We start from the raw sequence: 19,005 nt of genomic DNA on the forward strand, positions 1-19,005 counted from the left end.
AGCTGCTGTGGGTTTTTGCTGAGGCTGCTCTGCCTGCATCTGTCTGCCAACCCCCTGTTGGGCATCTGTTTGTTTTTCCTCTATTTCAGGTTTGGATTACGACTTTGTTTCTTCCTCGCATGTTTGTTTCTATTGTTTTTTTGCTGACCATGAAGCTGCATTGGCTTTGGTATATGCTCAGTACATTATTCATGTGTCAAGGAAGACTTGCAGTTACTTACTGGCAATATTCATTACTCTGAGTGTAGTCTTCCTCGCCACATGAGTTCCCTTCCCGTACTTCCCAGTTTGGCTATAGGCTTCATGTTGTTTGGGTGCTGAAGCTTGGTACTTGAACAGGAAGTGGGTTGGGTCATGTCTACTCTTGGACTAGGCCAGGGATAAAGCAGGTCAGCCATGTTAGGATGGGATGGGAGTACTAGAGCACTAATTTACTTGCAGGGTTCTGTTGGGAAGCTAAAGGTCAGTCATGTGGTGTGGAAGACTACACTCTGAGTAATGAAGATTACCGAGAAGCAACCAGAGCATTTCCATATACAGGTTCTCTACTGTGTTGTTTTGCTGTTATGGTTTCTTTTTCAACACAGAAAGTTTGAAAGGTGTTTGGAGTGCAGTTGCTATACTATTGTAGATAACTAGCATATTCTGACACCTGGGTATTTCAAATGGTAATGAATAAGAGAAATCGAGGGCCATATTTATCATGGAATTGTGTTGCCCTTGCAGCACACATGGTGTTGTGTAGGCAGCACAATCCTTAAGTCAGATATCCGAGCACCACAAGGCCACCTTGCATGGCCCTGAATTCCTTGGTAGGTTCCTTGGCAGGTTGTTCACTTGTGTTACTCTGCCCTGGGCCGGCATTCCATGAGTGGAGTTATTTGCATGAGTTTGGCCATGTAGCAATGCTGCACATTTTCTTACATTGACCTCTTTCTGCACAATAACATGTTTATGATAACCTTTTGCACATATTAGCATGCATGACAATGTTGGATCAGTTTGTCTGAAACTACTTTGCTTACCTATTTCTCTTTCCACAACATTATCATGATGCCTTGCATACTGAGTATTCTGAATACTGAACACTGTACAATGTCATTCTCTCTTCATCCGTGGTGCTACAGGGCTATATACAACCCCGTAACAGTGCCAATCTGTATATGAATCACAACAATGTTTTTATTATAAATACATGAGAATTACCAGGGGTTAGATAGAGGAGACACTTCTGCTGCGAGGGTGGGCGTAGTTGGCGGAGTACTACTATGTGGAATTCCATGAAGTTGAACAAAAATTCAGTGAATTAAGCAACTTCGCTCTGTCTGACTCCCAATTAATAAAACAGAGACTTAATATACTTTTGGTAAAATAACAAGTATCTCTGTCTTTACATGCTAAAATGCATATAGTCATTTCACAAAAGTGAAAATGAAAAGTAAGCAAGTAGTGAGAGAGGTGATGATTCAGGTGGGAAGATCTTAGATTACGAGTGGGGAAATAGCATAGAAACTTACACGAGATAAAAGCTGAGCTGTTGCTATGAAGAGCCTTGAAAATCGTGCAACCCATCTTAAACACGCCACACTTAGCCAAGGGGGGCAAAGGAGGCTTTTCATCTATGATCTAACCAGGTGCCATTTAGGTTGGTGAAACATCAATATAGCGTCCGGATTCTGGACTAGCTGGAGGCGTCTCAGTTGATAAGCCGGGATGCCTACATAGAGTGAATTGGCATAGTCCAGGCGGGAGATAACCAAGGCCAAGATCACCAAGATCAGAGCATCCTGGGACAGGAATCTACTGATCTTCTTGAATCTACGCAATTGGAAAAACCCAGCAGAAACCACCGAGCTGATCTGAGCCTTCATCAATAGGTCATTGCTAACCACCATACCCAAACATTTGGCTGAGCTAACAGGAACAGGAAGAGGAGGGTTGCCCAGGATAGGACAAAAGTTGGATTTCCAAGGATTAGCGAGTCCTACAGTGAGGATAAGCTTGGATTTATCAGGGATGAACTTCAAATGATTTTTGTTCATCCACTCACTAATAAAGATCATAGTGTCTTGAAAATGAGACACAGAAGATGGAAGGAGATCAATGTCAAAGACCAGTTGAAGGTCATCAGCATACTCATAGGTCCCAACTTTCATTACCTGCAAAGAAGAAATTAGAGGAAGGAGGTACAAGTTAAAAAGAAGCGGGAGAGGGAGGAGCCCTGGGGAACCCCACAGGTCAGTTCCATTTTCTTAGAGGAGAAGTTGTCAAGACGTACTGATTGAGACTGGTTACTAAAATAGGAGGAGAACCATTTTGAAGCCAGGCCATGGATGCCGGCATTGCAGACATGGTCAATCAAGGTGTTGTGATCGACCGTGTCAAAAGCTGCTGACAAATCCAGGAGAACCAGGGCATGGGTGAGGCCTCTATCCACTCTCCCTCTGAGATCATCCATAACTGTCAGGATGACTGACTCTGTAGAATGGGATGGTTGAAACCCTGCCTGGTGGGAGTCCAAGATATGGGACTGTTCAACAAAGGTGCTAAGTTGAATTGAGACATATGCCTCTAGAATCTTAGCCAGGTAAGGCAATAATAAGATTGGACAGTAGTTACAAAGAGTAGATGGGTCAGCACCTGGCTTTTTTAGGATGGGAATAATTTCCGCACTATTAAAAAGGTCAGGAACTGTGCCTTACTTGAGGGATGTGTTAAGAAGAGAGAGTGGGGGATCTGGGCATTTAGAGAGAACTTTCTGAAAGACGTGAGGAGGACAACAGTTAGTTGGAGAGCCAGAGGCAACCTTTTTAAGTAGACATAGAAAGGTCTCCTGAGAAATAGTGGGAATCATAGTCAGCTGAGACGGCGATACACAAATATTAGAAGCGTCTGCCTTGGTAGCAGAGGTCGGGATGCTAGCCTTAATGGCTGTGATTTTCTCCATAACGTAGCAGTGAAGAGAATCACAGAGGAGCTGCGAGGGAATCAGTTTTGATTCTATCAGGTTTAGAGAGCTCATTTACTATTGTGAAGATATCTTTAGACTTGTTAGCTGAGTTTAGAACCTTATTGGAGAAATAATCAATTTACGTTTGAAGAATAGCATTTTTATATTCTTTCATCAAGTTGATATAAGCGATCTTATCTTCTACATGATAGTGAAGTCTCCATCTACGTTCTGCTTGTCTCAGTGCCAACTTCTTAGTCTTAAGATCATCATAGAACCACCGCTGTGCATCGTGGGGTCTAAGAATATTAGTGAGCATAGGAGGGGTGGCGCAGGCGCCTGCAGACTCAAGCCAGGCCTTAAAGTTTGTTTCCTGTGTTTGAACTGAATCCGATTCATACGGGACTGTCTTGGTTAGAATAGAGCAACGATGATCAACATTAGCTCTTCTCCAGTTTCTAGACTTATAGTTCTTTGTTAGTTGAGTTTTAGTAAGAAGAACGTCAGAGAGAGTAAAAGAAATAAAATGGTGATCCAACCAAGTTCACGGGTAAACCAAAGGGGGCAAGATCATCAAGTTGGCTGTCCAAACTTGATCTAATGTGTGTCCCTATATGTAAGTGGGTTCACCTACATGTTGGGTGCAATTCATACCAGACAGAAGATCTGTCAGCTCCATTGAGCCGGCTCTCTCCTGTTCGTCATGGGGCCAATAATTAAAGTCACTAATGATAAGAAGTCGGGCGTGGATGATGGCTAAGTGGGAATTCATTTCACCCAAAAGCTGGGGAAAGGTAGACATATAACAGGGAGGTCTATAGAAAAGAGGGCAAGTACTAAGCTGTCGAAGTAGGGCTGGCCGGTGACCCCTAATATCTGAAACTAGTGGTCTTTATGGATAATGACTGCAACCCCACCCCCCACTTTTAGCTTGGAGGATATAGTAGCTATCTGGTACTGCCACTAATATATCAGGGGTGGACTCTTCAGTAAGACATGTTTCAGTAAGAAGAAATAAACCAGGGTTCTCAGACTCTAAGAATTGATAGATTTCAAGTTGGTGTTTCAGCAAGGACCGTGTATTCAGGTACCTGACGGAGAGACCCATTATTTCCTTACTGTGGGAGGTATTGAGGACATGCAATATTGTGGGGGAATCGGGAATCGAGTTGTATAAAATTTCATGGCAAGCAGATCTCTGCTTGAATTTACCCAGCTCACTTAGACTGAGGTGAATATTATCAGCTAATTCATGTTTCCCCTGCAGTTCTTTCAGCTCCATGGCTGAGTATCTCAAACAACGAGCATTGTGACTGGGCCTGTCCGGCTGCAGATGGGTACAGACAGGCTTGCATTTGGCGCGCATCCGCTGCGTGGTCGAGCCCCCTTCTGACTAAATACACGTCGAGCCGGAAGGCAGTAAGTGAGGGAATAGGGGGAAGGAGTTGCGATGCCTCCGTTCGATCGGCACAGCAAGCCAAATATTGTGTGCCCCGACATGAGGATGCCATAGGTCATCAACCATGTCACATAAGGGCATTTGTACCCTAGAGCCATGTGTAATTTGTCGATCACCTGCCTTTCTGTTTACCTTCTCAAGGCAATTTCCCTGCAGTGCAAAAGGTAGGTGGTAAGGCAGGTCATAATGAGGACAGTGGCTACCTCTGCCTCTCCTACCACTGGAGCAGTAATGTTGGAGAAGGCAGTGGAGTGGAGGCGGTCTCTACCAATATTGTAATCCAACAGGTGGATGTCAGGTATGCAGGCGGTTCGATGGCCAAAAAGCAATGTCAGTTCCTGGACCACCAGGGTCATTATCAGGCCCAGGTCTAGAGTGGTGCTCCTCACAGCAGGGTGATCTCAAGTTTGTAGCACATTCAACGGAGGGCCAACATGCAATTCATGCCATCTGTGCATCTAGGATCTAAAACAATTTCCGCTGGTCCATTAGGAACACGGCTCCTGTTCAGCAAAGACTCACACAATCAATCTGTATAACCTTTATTCAATTTTAACAATAAAATCATAAAAGACAAACCAGTTTAAACCAGAGCACAAAAATCAATATCTGTATAATATTACACTTTCTTTAAGACTCCAAAGGGATAACGTAAAAGAAAAAAATACTATAGCTCTATTTAAAAACTGTAAATGCAATAATGCAGGCCTAACTAGTGAGAAATTCATGGGCTTTAAAAATGGTCACAGGTAATTACATTTTACACAAATCATGACAATATGTAATGTCTCATTAAGTGAAACATTGTCACAGTCACATAGGGGCCACTTCGAGTATATATCAATAAATGTTGATGATGGCGGTACAAGTTTCAGGTCAAGTAGGGTTCCAGATTGTTCACGGTTTATCACTACTATCGCTTGTTACACTGAGTGTTTCTGTAATGCTGTATCCACACGGTCTGCTGACATCTTATTCCTAAATGCTTCAGCAACACATCTGGGGTCATATGTATCTATACTGCTAGATATAGTTCAGGCCTCCCTAAAGATGTCATCTTCTGGGAAACATGAGCCAACCATTGGATTAAGGAAGGATTATCCATGTTCAGACAGTCTTGTATAATTAATTTATTGAGACCAAGTTCCACCTTTGTCCAAATTGGAAGCCATAGTTTTAGAAGCTGGACAGTTTGATAACCTAATCCCAATTTTTTTGAAGAAAATGTCATAGGGTGCACTAAAGGCCGCAAAGGAATTTATTTTCTGCTATTTGAATTGGGGCAACAGGGCCTTAACCCCATATTCCACTGCCATAACTGGTTGTTGGGATGCCCTTAGCCTTGAAAATTTCCAGGACAGAGTTTATGTGGGTGCGTCTAAGCCGATGTGAGAAATTAACAATGCTAACCATAGCTCTGTTAAAAGACATCAAATTATGAGTTATAAGTGGTTGCCAATTAAGACCAGACTGTAGATGAACTCCTAGATATCTTAACTCATCCACCTGACTGATATGGTGTCCGTCTACTGTAAATTTCATAGTTTTCTTTTTGGGCGGGCCAAATATCATCACATGTGATTTTGAAATATTGGTGGATTGGTCAAGGCTGTTCATAAAAGCAATGAAAAGTATAAGAAGGGTTTGTAATCCCTTGGCGACCCAAGCATTAAAAATGCTGTCATCTGCATAAATCAAAGCCGTATTGGAATGGTCACCCACTTTAGGGACATCCGGATATGGGTCAGTCAGTGCTTGTTCTAAATGATTGCCAAAAAGTTTTTTTAAAGGTTCTAAAATACAACCCTGCCAAACCCCACACTACAATTTAAAGTGCTGTGTGCAGTCAGCCATCTGACACTAGCTGAGAGGACCTTATGTATATCATACATAAAATTAATTAGTGCAGGCTCTACTCCCATCATGGCCATCATTGTCCACAGTTTGGAATGATTAACTCTGTTGAAGACAGAGCTGAGGTCCATGAAGGCCAAATGGATTGTCCCCTTCTTGACCTTGGATTACTTACAAATAAGTGAATAGAGATTCAAATGTTGCTCAATAGTGCCCCGTCCTGGCCTGACCCTATATTAAAGGTCAGATAAAATGACTTGCTCCTTAGCTCAAATGAGAGATGGTCCCACAGAATCTGGCCAATAACTTTCAGCTTCGAATCAATCAGAGATATGGACCTGAAGCAGGTGGGGTCCGATCGTTTGCCTTTTTTAAAAACAGGAACCATAATTGATTGGGACCAGCTTAATAGCTTTATATAGGATTGAAAAAGGTCCCCTGGCACCCCATCAGGCCCGGGAAACTGTATTTAGAGAAATTCAGAAAATGGCTGCAGTGACTTGAGACAAGTGGAAGCCAATAAAGCTGTCGCCAGTTTTCTGTAGACGTGTGGATGTTGCTGCTACTATAGGGTCTCCATTGATTTACTGCTGCTGAGAGGACTTCTAGGAGAGGCCACACATCTTTTTGGGAAATACAGCTTTGAACAAATACGTGGTGACTGGGAGGTCCCGTGTTTACTGTTTGTGACGACTGACCACTGGTCAGAATAGATTCTCTTTATAGGAATAGCCCTGACGAAGTCTGTGGTTGACACCAAGAAAGACGATGTGTTGGCTAGGATCGCGTTTGGAGAAAAGCTGTGAATAATAAATGAAGAACATAAGAAGACCGCCTCATCTTTTGATTTACTAAGGACATTGACTATTGTGGAATTAAGCTCAGGATATATGTGTGCATTGGTTTGCATAGTAGGGGGTTATTCCTCACTATTTGGTTGATATTGGATGGCCATTACCTTATCCTTGGAGCTTGTTTGAGATTGTTATTTATTGTACTGTAAGCAACTCAGCGCAACTGTTACCCAGCCATCCGTTTAGTATAGTATGCTCACTCATTAAACTATCAAGAGATTCACCTTGGGGTTTGTGCCTAAAATGCACCTGCCTGATAGTTGAGTGCTCAAGATCTGGGTCATTATTCTTGCGACACGAATAACATGGATGTAGATTAAAATCCCCGGCTAACTTGACCACAGTGACTGAAGGGTTCAGATTGATAAAAGTCTTCTATAAAGTTTTAAGACTAGTAACTGCATCCAATTCATTCTTAGGTATGGTTGCATTATAAAATTAATAAGAAGCAAACTGTGCTTGTTAGTAAAAGATAAAAGGGTCTTCAAGTTAGAATTTAAAACATCTACTTTATAGCTAAGGCCCAAGTTCACTAAAGTAGTTTAACCACTGCGAGCATGCCCGCTGGATGCAAGGGTTGCTGGCCCTGTATATAAAGTAAAACCATCCAATTGCAAGCAATCCTTAGCATCCCAAGTTTCATGCAAACAAGTAACGTCAAAGTTAGTTAACATTATCTGCATCTGTTACTTGCTCCTAATCCCAGATAAATTACAGCTGAGAGCTCTAAGAGTCCCAAGACTATTGATCTCAGGTGCCATACCCGGATTGTCTACATTGGGGGCTGGGGCCAGTCAGTCAGGAACTTCCAGCTGGGTCAGAGGCGAAAAACGGTTACTAAGTTGAATAGTTGCTGTACTACTGTTGCATGGATGATTGGCCAATCCATCACGCAGCCTTTGATGATTTAAGCGCAGGCCTCCCCAACCAGATATCTTAGAAATATGTGGTAGGTAGAAAAAATGAAGGGAGTACTGTTATTCGGTCAAGTGAAATGCCTTTTACTCCAATGTGCATAAAATAGAGCCTGATTGCAAAGCATTGTTTCAGTTAATTGTTATACAGTTACCCAAAAACATCTTCTGGGAGGACCAATGAGATCCATATCAATCCCCCTTGCCAGGGTCTGGAATAGAGGCTGGTATGTATTCACCCTGGTCATCAGCCAATGAACTACTTTGTCCTTAAGTTGGGCATAGTTTTCCTGAGTATCTTCCTTAAAGGAGGGACGTCCCCTATATTAAGACTGTAGGTGGTAGCCACTGGGGGCAACTGTTGGTCTACCGGGGAATCTTTTTCAGGCATGTGGGAGGCTACCATTATGGAGTTGAAATGGTCACTAAAGCCAGATGGCTGAACATGAACAGAAGCTGTCCGATGAAAAACATGACCCTTATTCAAGTATGAAATAATTGGGCAGTGGAACCAAACGTCGACATATGGAGGTAGTAGGGCCTCATGGGTTACCTGGGACAGAGGAGGTACAATGCCATCCGTTATCAATTATGGGGAAGTCATCTCCTGCTGTGATGATAAAGTTCACAGGGCAGGTTTTTAATATATATTTGAGTGTTATCTACAGACCCTTTGAGATTTCCCACTAACTGCTCCTGTACAGAAAGAAGGGTGTCAAAGGCGTTAAGGGCTGTAAGAATCTTGTGTTACAGATTACCAAAAAGTTCCACAAGATAGCTCTCAGTTTTATCCGGCCCTGGGACATTTTCAGCATTGGTTTAAAATGCAGGTTCACTGAGGCCTTCCTAGGGCCAATTGCAGACTTCCTGGTTAATATATTCACCCCTGAGGATAGTGGAAGTACCAACGTCCCCCTCACCTTCTATTCCTATATCTAAAACAGTGGCCTGATGGTTGACTGCAAGCTCTATCTTGGCACAAGAGATCTTGTCTGATAATGGTCTCACTGCCTGATTTAGAAAGGACAGTATGGTCTTGCTGGCTCTTGGTCTGTTCTCTGTACCATTGGTAGTCTCCGTTTCCTATTTACCATACTGACAGAACTCGATTTTGCAACAGTACTGGCCCTACTTAAAATACTCATTTCCTATCAATAACAATCAGAAACTTTCACTGAAATCCCCTCAAACAGGCCACAGCATAATAAGAAAATCCCACTCACCACTTCCAAGATGGAACTATGATAGAGAAGTAAGAGAGGGGGCCCAGCCTAGGCCTAGGCTTTGCATTCCGTGTGCGTCCCATACCGCAGGACCCACAATGGAAATTGAAGTGCCTCCATGCACGGCGACGATAAAGCAAAGTACAGTGGAGTTTGGAAGATGAAGTCCTCTCCCCAGCGCAGTCTGTTTTGCAAAATGCGGGATTCCTGAGGAAGGAGACCGGTGACATTAATTTAAGCACCTCCCGGTGTGGCAATGATGCTGTAAAGGACCAGGGAGTCTGGGAGATGAAGTCCTCTCCCCAGCGCATTTTGTTTTGCTGTATGCATGCTACCCAAAGTACAGGACCTGCAAAGGTATTTTAAGCGCCTCCGGTGTGGCAATTATGCAGCAAAGGGCCAGGGAGTCTGGGCGGTTAAGTCCTCTCCCCATTACGGTCTGTTTTGCAGTGTGCAGGCTTCCAGAGAAGCGGGACCTGCAACATTAATTTAAGTGCCTCTGGGTGCTGCAATGATACAGCAAAGGACCAAGGAGTCTGGGAGGTGACGTTTGCTCCCCCAGCGTGGTCTGTTTTGCAGAATGTAGGCTTCAAATATTTCAGAAACAATGCATTAACCATCCACAACCCAGCATCCTCTCTTCTTGCTGATTGACTTTATGCTTGTCTTTAAGCATGTCCAGCACTCTACTGCCTTTTACCTAGATTCATGTTATAGAAATACCATACACATACATGCAGACATACCTTGCCATCCACCAAATGGTAGTATCAGGGAGACTAATCATCAGCTCTCTGAAGCTAAATGAATTCATTGGAATTCTAAAGGGGGCTTATCTGTTCTTTCCACCCTTCAAAGCCTCACTCACCTCCTTCCAGTCTCAGGATGGTCAGGAACACACTTCCACTATCTAGAAAAGGAACTGGAACTGTATCATGTGCACTTGCACAGGTCATGGGATTCCAAAATGGAACCCACAGTGCTCCTTCAGATACAACGTTTGTTTTATCCACAAGCCACACATATGTATACAAAAATACACACATGCACCATATATAGCACAGCAGGGTAAGGGATTCACCTTTAGTAGTAGAACTTCAGATGAGTGGACCAGTAGGACACCACACTGAGAAAGACAAAAAAATGCTGGTCACACTAAAATCACTACAAAGCAAGGGATGCACCCACCACTGTGAAACACACTTGACCCTATTGAAAAGACAGCTGAATTGTGAAGAATATGCTTAGTGCATATCTTCATGTGCAGGACAGGTCAAGACCCAGAACCACACTTGTGTCAAGGGAAAGTCCTGAGCCTTTGCTCACATGCTAGATTTGTTTGATTCTGGTGCTAAATGAACCACCAATGAAATCTAATTTATGAAATTTTTAAAACGTGACTGTTGGCTATAACGGGTTTCTCTTCTATCCTTTACAAGTAAGTCTGACTCAACTACAGGAATGCAACAGTATTACTGTGCCCACTCTAGAATCAAAGGGTAGATGCACTACACTGTGCTATATGGAAGTAATATACGGTTTTCAGACATGCTCATACATATATAGATAGCACAGACATATAGCGTCTGTCAGACTGTCAATTGAATGTTTTGTAATAAAATGTTTTTAATCAAATGTCTTTTCAATTATTGTAAATAGAAGTGACGCCACACCGTCCTTGTTAATATTGAGTGCCAATCATTTGCCTTGATTTTTCTTGTTTTATGTACATTTGGAAATGGAAGTATCAATAAATTCTAATGTTTAACTTGGTAACTATGTTGCAACACATAATGAACATTACCATTGATTGATTAATTAGTTTTTGTAGGGGTCATCGGCTCATACCTATAAATTCGTCCTGATGATGGTCTTGTAATTAATCTTGATAAGACCGAAACGTCAACCTTCACGTCCACTCCTGCTAGTATTGACATCTTGCGTTCAGTGCCTTACTGCGAATTTAGCAGTAGCCATTGCATCATATGTAACAGCTGGGACGTATTCTTTTGTACTGTTGGACCAATGAATGTTTTCCGAGTACATTTGAATTTTTTATGTTTCATTCTATCAACTGATGAATAACCCTTATACTTGTTTAAAAAAAATAATAACAATTGTTATACAAAATTCCTTTGTGTTGCTTCTTATTCTTTTCTTTTGGTTTGGCTAGTGTGGTAGCCTTACTTTGTGATGTTTGCACCGTCCTAAATAATTGGACTTTTTAAATACAATACAGCAACTGATGTGTACAGTAAGGATTCAAAACTCTTTTCATTAGAAATCCCGAATGCTGCATATAAGAGTGTGAAACAAATCCCTTGCTGGCAATTTTTTGTGATATACGTTTGGCAAATGTCTGCCTGACATGTGTAGGAATAGTACAAGGGGCCAAGTCCCTGATGGCAACTTGGACTCAAATGCGCACAGCCTAGTTGGTTAATTTAACAGCTATTATGTATTTTCAACCCACATTAATGACTGTATTTATTTTTATACATCATTTATGTTGCTTTATCAAGCACATTTTATTGATTTCAAAAGACATGTTATATTTACATAAAAGAGTTTCAGTCGTTATACCTTATTCACAATTACAATCAACATGTGTGATACAAAACCATAGTAACAGAACGAATATGTAATAATGCCCAATGCATTTCGGATTAAACCCAGATCTGTTGACTGGGTGTGACTGGGTGTGAGTGTTTCATTGGTTGAGATGCTCCCTCCATCACCACCCCCTTTTGTTCGCCATAAGTGTGGCAGGGTATGCTAAGACGTGAGTCCCTTGCTCACTTTGCCACTGGATTTAAGCAAGCCTGGCTGAAGACGGCTGTAATGCCAGAAACCGGTCTTAGGAAGCTTGTTTCCGGTCCAGGGAAGGCAGGGCTTGGCAGTTCGGGCTGGACTGTTCCCACAGGGTCCGACTGATTTGCATATGGCCATGTCTGAACTGGGGTGGCAGAGTGGGCTAAAGAACGGTGATGGATTAAACCCAAATATGTTGACTGGGTGTGAGTTATTGATTGGTTCAGATGCTCGGTCCATCACCACCCCCTTTTATACCAGTCCCTTCACCGGGGCAATCCTGCGGAAAAACAAAACCGAATAATGTGTTGTGTACTTTCATGGTTTCATGTACATATCCACCTATAACATGTAGCCTGACTCACCATCACTTTGGCACGTGTCATGTGAGTTTAAATACAAGCAGCGGGAACAAACCCTTAGGGGCTTGTTTATTAGCCCTTGCCTCACTTTGGCGCGCCGGTGAGTCACTTTTTGTGATGCACCAGCGGTGTAAAAGATGCACCATGTTGCATCATATTTACAAAGTGACGCATCTAGGTAGATGTGTCACTTTGTAAACACCTGAGCCACATTATATATGTGCCAGGTATAATGTATGCAGGGTGGGCATTCTGACGCAAGGAAGCCTCATAGAAGTGACGCAGTGAAATCTATGAGATTTCACTGCGCCACTTCTAGGACGCAAAGGCGTCAATATCTTACGCCTGCCTCACAGCAGGCATAAGACTGATGTAGGCACATTGAAATGGGATTAGCCCATGTTAAATGACCCATTGCTGAAGTTGCATCACTTTTGTGACACACTCTAGCAATGTGCCATTTTTGCTCCTACAGATACGTTCAGAAATACTGACGTACCTATAGCTCCTTGCGACATGATGCGTCTTATTGTAAATATAATGCATCCAGCATGTCGCAAGGAGGGCACAATGAAAAGTGATGCATCGCTGTTTTCATGCAGCGATGCGTCACTTTTCATAAATGAGGCCCTGAGTGTCCTTCTCCACCACCACCAAGTGTAACAACCTTGTGATCAACACCTCCATGGGTAAACTATGCAACGCACTTACTCGGATAAAAAAAACATGACAAGCGTCTTAGGAGGTGCCACGACATTGAAACTTTTCCTGAAAGGAATAAAGCTTTGTCAGAAAATTTAACCACCCTAGGGCCGATGAGCTATCACCCATATCTGTCAACATACCTGCTAGAGAATTATAACGGGGAGGTCCAGTATCAAACAGCTTCAATCTTCCAACAACGTAATGTCTGACTTAACGAAAGGACCCTCAATGAGTGCCAAAGACACTAATCTCAAAAATTTCATCATGCACACCAATGCGACCTCAACAAGGGATACATCACAGTCAACATAATCAGAAAACGAGTATTCTTACCTGTGTGGACGGCGTCCGAACCTCCTGCACGAAAAGCAGCGGATCATGAAGTTGATTACCGGCGTTTGACACAAGGTCTAAATTGAAGTCTCACAAGACTGACTAGACCTCCACAGAATGAGCGACATGACATAGTGGGTTATTTCACAAAATGGAAGGGTATTTCTCCGATAGGCCAAAAAACCAACAGTATGGAAAAAAATGTAATCTATCATACATGTGTTGCCTAAGGCCGCAATACACAATGACGAAAGTGTCAACATTCCCTGTGTCACGCGAGTGACTCCGAGAGACCCAGGAAATGAGCACCATATTGGTATAGAGTGTCATTGCATGTCAAGCACAGAAAAAGGACAAAGATCAAAACACATACGCTCAACCGTGCGAGCTGATATTATTGACGTGTGTCACTGCACATATGATTTCTGATACAGAACTCAATCACGCTGAGATGCCGACATCAATGCTGCTAACCGTATGCAAGATCCATGTTACTTTCGATCAATGTCCCATTTGTTCCCTGTGTGTGTGCTGTGCTTTTAAATGCCACATCCATATGGCAGTGTGACACTGCATTCAAGCTGCAATGACAATGCTTCGGGCATGTTTTAGAGGGCTACATAAATTGGTGGCGCAATACGTGCTGAAGACCCACTGGTAGCATTTCATCTACAGGCCATGGGAATATGGTATGCTATTCTATAAGGGACTTACACATAAATTAAATATGCCAAACAGTTGTAAGCCAATTATACCATGTTTTAAGGAGAAAGCACATGCACCTTAGCACTGTTTAGCAGAAGTGCAGAGTCATAAAACTAGCAAAAATTAATTCAGCAAAAAGCAGGAGGAGAAAAGCAGAAGGTTTAGGAGTGACACAGAGAGGGCCATTCCCAAAAGCCTGTTCTTTAAAATCAAAACCCGTAAATGAATATTGGTACCATTTATCTCATCATCTCACAGAAGCAATACCATCTCATGTACAGCAGCATGTTGGGAATGATCATCCTGACCTTGACTCTACCCTGCTCCGATGGACGAAGAAATCTACCATCGACTCCTGGACACGACACACACTCCTCTCATGATATTGACAAAGAAAGAAGATGTGGTTGGGATTCCAAATGAGCCAACTCAGACTATGTATCATCCTCCTGATCACCATACGGGCAGCATGGACTCTGATGAGCCCCAAGTCATGTTTCAAAGGAGAGTGGTAGGGGTTCAGCACGGTGTGTTCAAAACTGTCAAGTTGGGGATAGAAAAAATAGTGAACACACACGAAGGAGTGCACAAGTGTCTCATCTGCATTAAGGGGTGGATGGGGCTATAAGGGACACCCATTCTTTGCTACATGGCATAGATGCCTCCTCAGCAGACATTGCTGGTGTGATGATGATGGTGAGCAATGTTCAGAATCTGTACACATCTCACACTAGTGACATATAATAGCAGATAGGAACCTTCAATTTATGATTCCAGTCCTTGGAACAAGATGGACTCCTACATATCAGTAATGTAATGTAATGTAAAAATTACTTATAAAGCGTGGCATTCACCGGACGGTTTCTTGGCGCTGGTCACTTTGTTCAGTGAGAGGCAGAGGACGGGGGGAGGAAGGCTTATGTGTAGATGCTACGGAAAAGGTGAGTTTTTAGGAGAGACCTAAAGTGAAGGTAGGAGGGAGAAAGTCTTAGTTCCAACGGGAGAGAGTTCCAGAATGAAGGTGCAAAAAAGGAGAATCTTAGACCACCGTGTTTTTTGCGTCTAAAACGGGGAATCTGAAGGAGCGCAAGATGAGAGGATCGGAGGTGCCTAGAGGGAGCATAAGGAAGTAGAAGAGAGGAGATAAAGGAGGGACCGATGCCGGCCAAAGATTTATGGGTCAGGCAGCCCAGTTTGAACTTACAGCGCTCTGAAACTGGAAGCCAATGGAGGGCTTTAAGGAGGGGACGGACGTGGTGATGTTTTGGTTGGTGATAAATCAGGCGAGCTGCCTGATTCTGTATCAGCTGCAGTCTGTTGATTTGGTATTGTGGGATGCCAGCGTACAGAGCATTGGCGTAGTCGATCCGAGAGATGACTAATGCCAGCAGTGCTAAGGTGAGGGCTTCAGTGGTCAGAAAGTGGGCTATTTTCCGAATCTTCCTGAGCTGGAAAAAGCAGGAGGACACGGTGGCACTGACCTGCTTCATAGAGAGATCCTGGGAGATGTAAACCCCCAGGCTTTTCACTTTGTCAGCAGGGTGGGGGGGGACCAAGGGAAAGGGGCCAGAAAGTGGAATTCCAGGGATTGGATGGGCCTCCGACAAGAACAAGCTCCGTCTTGTCGGGATTAAGTTTGAGATGACGCACTCCCATCCAATTACTGATATGGCAGAGGGTGGACTGAAAATCTTGAGCCGCTTCATCTGAGGAGTCGAGATTGAAGACGATCTGAATGTCATCTGCATAATTAAATGCAGTGACATTCCTGCCGCGGAGGGAGCGGATCAGGGGGGTGAGGTACAGGTTAAAGAGAAGGGGTGACAGGGACGAACCCTGTGGAACGCCACAGTTGAGCCTCGACCTGCCTGCCGTAAACTGGGAAAGACGGACCGATTGGTGGCGGTCCGCCAGGAAGGAACGAACCCAGTTAAGGGCCGTCCCACTGATGCCCGCCTCTTTGACACGGTCGACCAAGATGGTGTGGTCGACCGTGTCAAAGGCCGCCGACAGATCTAAGAGCACCAAGGCTTGACTGGTGTTGGAGTCAGCGCCTCTACAGAGTTCCTCCATGACGGAGAGGATAACAGCCTCTGTCGAATGGGCAGGTCTAAACCCGGCTTGCTGGGAGTATAGAAAGTTTGGGTCCTCAATGAAGGAGCTGAGGACGCTGGTCACATGTGTCTCGAGTACCTTACTCAGGTAAGGAAGAAGGGAGATGGGACGGAAGTTGCCCAATACCGAGGGGTCGGCGTTGTTTTTTTTTAATATAGGGACCACTTCGGCGTTCTTGAACTGACTGGGGACCGCACCAAGCAGGAGAGAATTGTTCAATAGGGCTAGTGGGGGAGCAGGGCAGGCCGAAAAAGCGGCCCGGAGAATCGCCAGGGGGCAGCAGTCTGTGGGGGAACCAGATGAGACTTTGTTAAGGAGGGAGAGGAAGTCTTCTTCGGGTATAGAAGGGAGCTGAGTCAAGGAGAGGGAATTAAAAAAGGGGGCAGCCTCCGGGAGGGACAACGCCGGGGGACCAGAGGAGATACTGTTTTTGATTTTGCTGATTTTGTCTATAAAAAAACAGTTAAGGGAGTCGCAAAGTACCTGAGATGGGAGGGGTTTGATGGTCACCCTGTCCGGGTGTGAGAGCTCCTCCACAATAGCAAAAATGTCCTTGGATTTTTGCGCAGAGTTGAGAATTTTTGTGGAGAAGTAGGCAGTTTTGGACGCTGAGATTGCCTGTTTATATTCTCCGGATAATTTTAAGAAGTTAGATTTTTCTGAAGGGTCGTAGTTTCTACGCCAGCGACGCTCAGCTTGGCGAAATCCCAGCTTTAAGGTTTTAAGACTATCTGAGAACCAGCGATGTGCGTCATGAGGGCGCTTAGTTCTAATTGACTTAAGGGGGGCGATCTTGTTGCTGGCGGACTCCAGCCATTTGGTGAGTGCGGCTTCCTGGGAATCTAGAGAACCTGGGCCGGACGGAACCGAAGATGTTAGAGAGGAAAGGAAAAGGTCAAGGTCTGCTTTATTCCAATTGCGGGCCAGGAGGCTAGGGCCTTGGCTGCGAGGGGGCGACGGGGGGACCAGAAGAAGAAAAGAGATTAAGAAATGGTCCGACCAATGACAGGGGAGGATCGTGAGTGATTTGATTTCAAGGTTGTAGGTCCACACCTGATCTAAGGTGTGGCCTTTGGAATGAGTGGCTGTGTGGACATGTTGAAGGCCATTGAGACAGCTTAATAGATCAGTGAAAGCCAAGGAGTGAGTGCTTTCATGTGGGTCCGACGGCCAGTAATTAAAGTCTCCTAAAACCAGGAGTTTAGAGTTGTTAATAGTGAGCTGGGATAGTAGATCGCAAAAGAGGGAGGGGAAATTGGGCATGGGTTGAGGGGGGCTACTGCCCTCAACAGCCTTGCTGTGTTGCAATAACCAGCCATCCCTTTTAAGCGGTTATCATGCAGCCGTCCTGGCATTCACACATTTTCTAGGGAAAATGGGCTGTGCATCTTCATCATCTGATGTAAGTGGTATGGAAACAACAACCTTTACTTCTCAGCCTCCTACTCCACCACCGTAACAATAATAGGATGGTGAGCAAACTCCAGAGAATTAGGTACAGTTTTTTTTAGAAAAATGCTGATCTTCACTGTGAACATTGGTGAGTGGATTTTGGTCAGGTCAATCTATTTGTGTTTGTTTATCATTATCCCACTCTATTAAAAAACCACTAAAGTCTTCATTTGGTGACATGCAGTTCTTCTTGGTCATCTGTTATTTTCTTTCAGCATCCTTCTTGCTGATGGTAATGTAGTGTGATGAAGACGAGTCACAATATACAGTACCTTACGTTGGGATTGAGTGATTATGGCTACCATCATTTTTTAAATATCTTTATTACCAATTCTTCATCAAAAATATTCATTTTTGAATGTGCAACTCAAATAATGTTTGCAGCTTTTTGAGTAATAGTTGTGCTTTATAAATACCAGTTACAAAGCAATCTGAGACTCCGCACAGAATGACTTGCAGTGAGTGCAACTGATACAGAAAGAAATGATAAAGATTCATATGGAAATATGAGTCGGGGCAAAGCATCTTAAAGGCTGAGAGGAACCAGGTCACATGATATACATGACAGGGCCCTTCATAAATCCATGCTGTCCAGTGAAAGAAACAAATGACTAAAAAGTGTCAATTTTCAAAAGAAAAAAAGAGATACACACTTTAAATGTTAATGACAAACAATATATTGTATGTTGTGGAAGATCATAACAAGTGGTGAGTAAGGTGCATGTGACCAGCCCTCTCTGCAATGACAATTTCCAATAAAGACGTATTCTAACATGAAAATGTATTTTGTCCCAGAAGGAAGAATATATATCTATGCAGTCTACATCTATCCAGGCCTAGTACTTTGCAAGGCAATTTAAATAAGGTAGCAAGGGGATGGAGCTCAGCCACAATGAAGGTGGCTGGCTTCTGAAGGACTTTGTCGACAACTGCTCCATTACTGAGAAAAATATTATTTCACTGGTCCCTTTTTTACTTTAAAACTGCAGGAAACTCTCATTGGTGTGCTTAGGACAACCTTAGACATTTGGAGTGGCGGCGAAGTACGAGAGCAGCCTGCATGCAAGCTTCATGTCAATGGGCACCACATAGGAGCGCAGGCCGGTGAGATGAGCAGCCTGAGGCAACGGTACCATCCTCTGCGGCTCCTCACATGACTGTGTACATTGTACCACAGTTATGAACATATTCCATCACACAAGGGTGAGTTAGTTTTACAGCAGCTTCTTCTTCATACATCATTGAAATGCAGCAAGTCTAGACACTCA

The sequence above is a fragment of the Lissotriton helveticus genome, chromosome 4_2 (genome assembly GCF_964261635.1).
Source record: "Lissotriton helveticus chromosome 4_2, aLisHel1.1, whole genome shotgun sequence".
Classification (NCBI taxonomy): domain Eukaryota; kingdom Metazoa; phylum Chordata; class Amphibia; order Caudata; family Salamandridae; genus Lissotriton; species Lissotriton helveticus.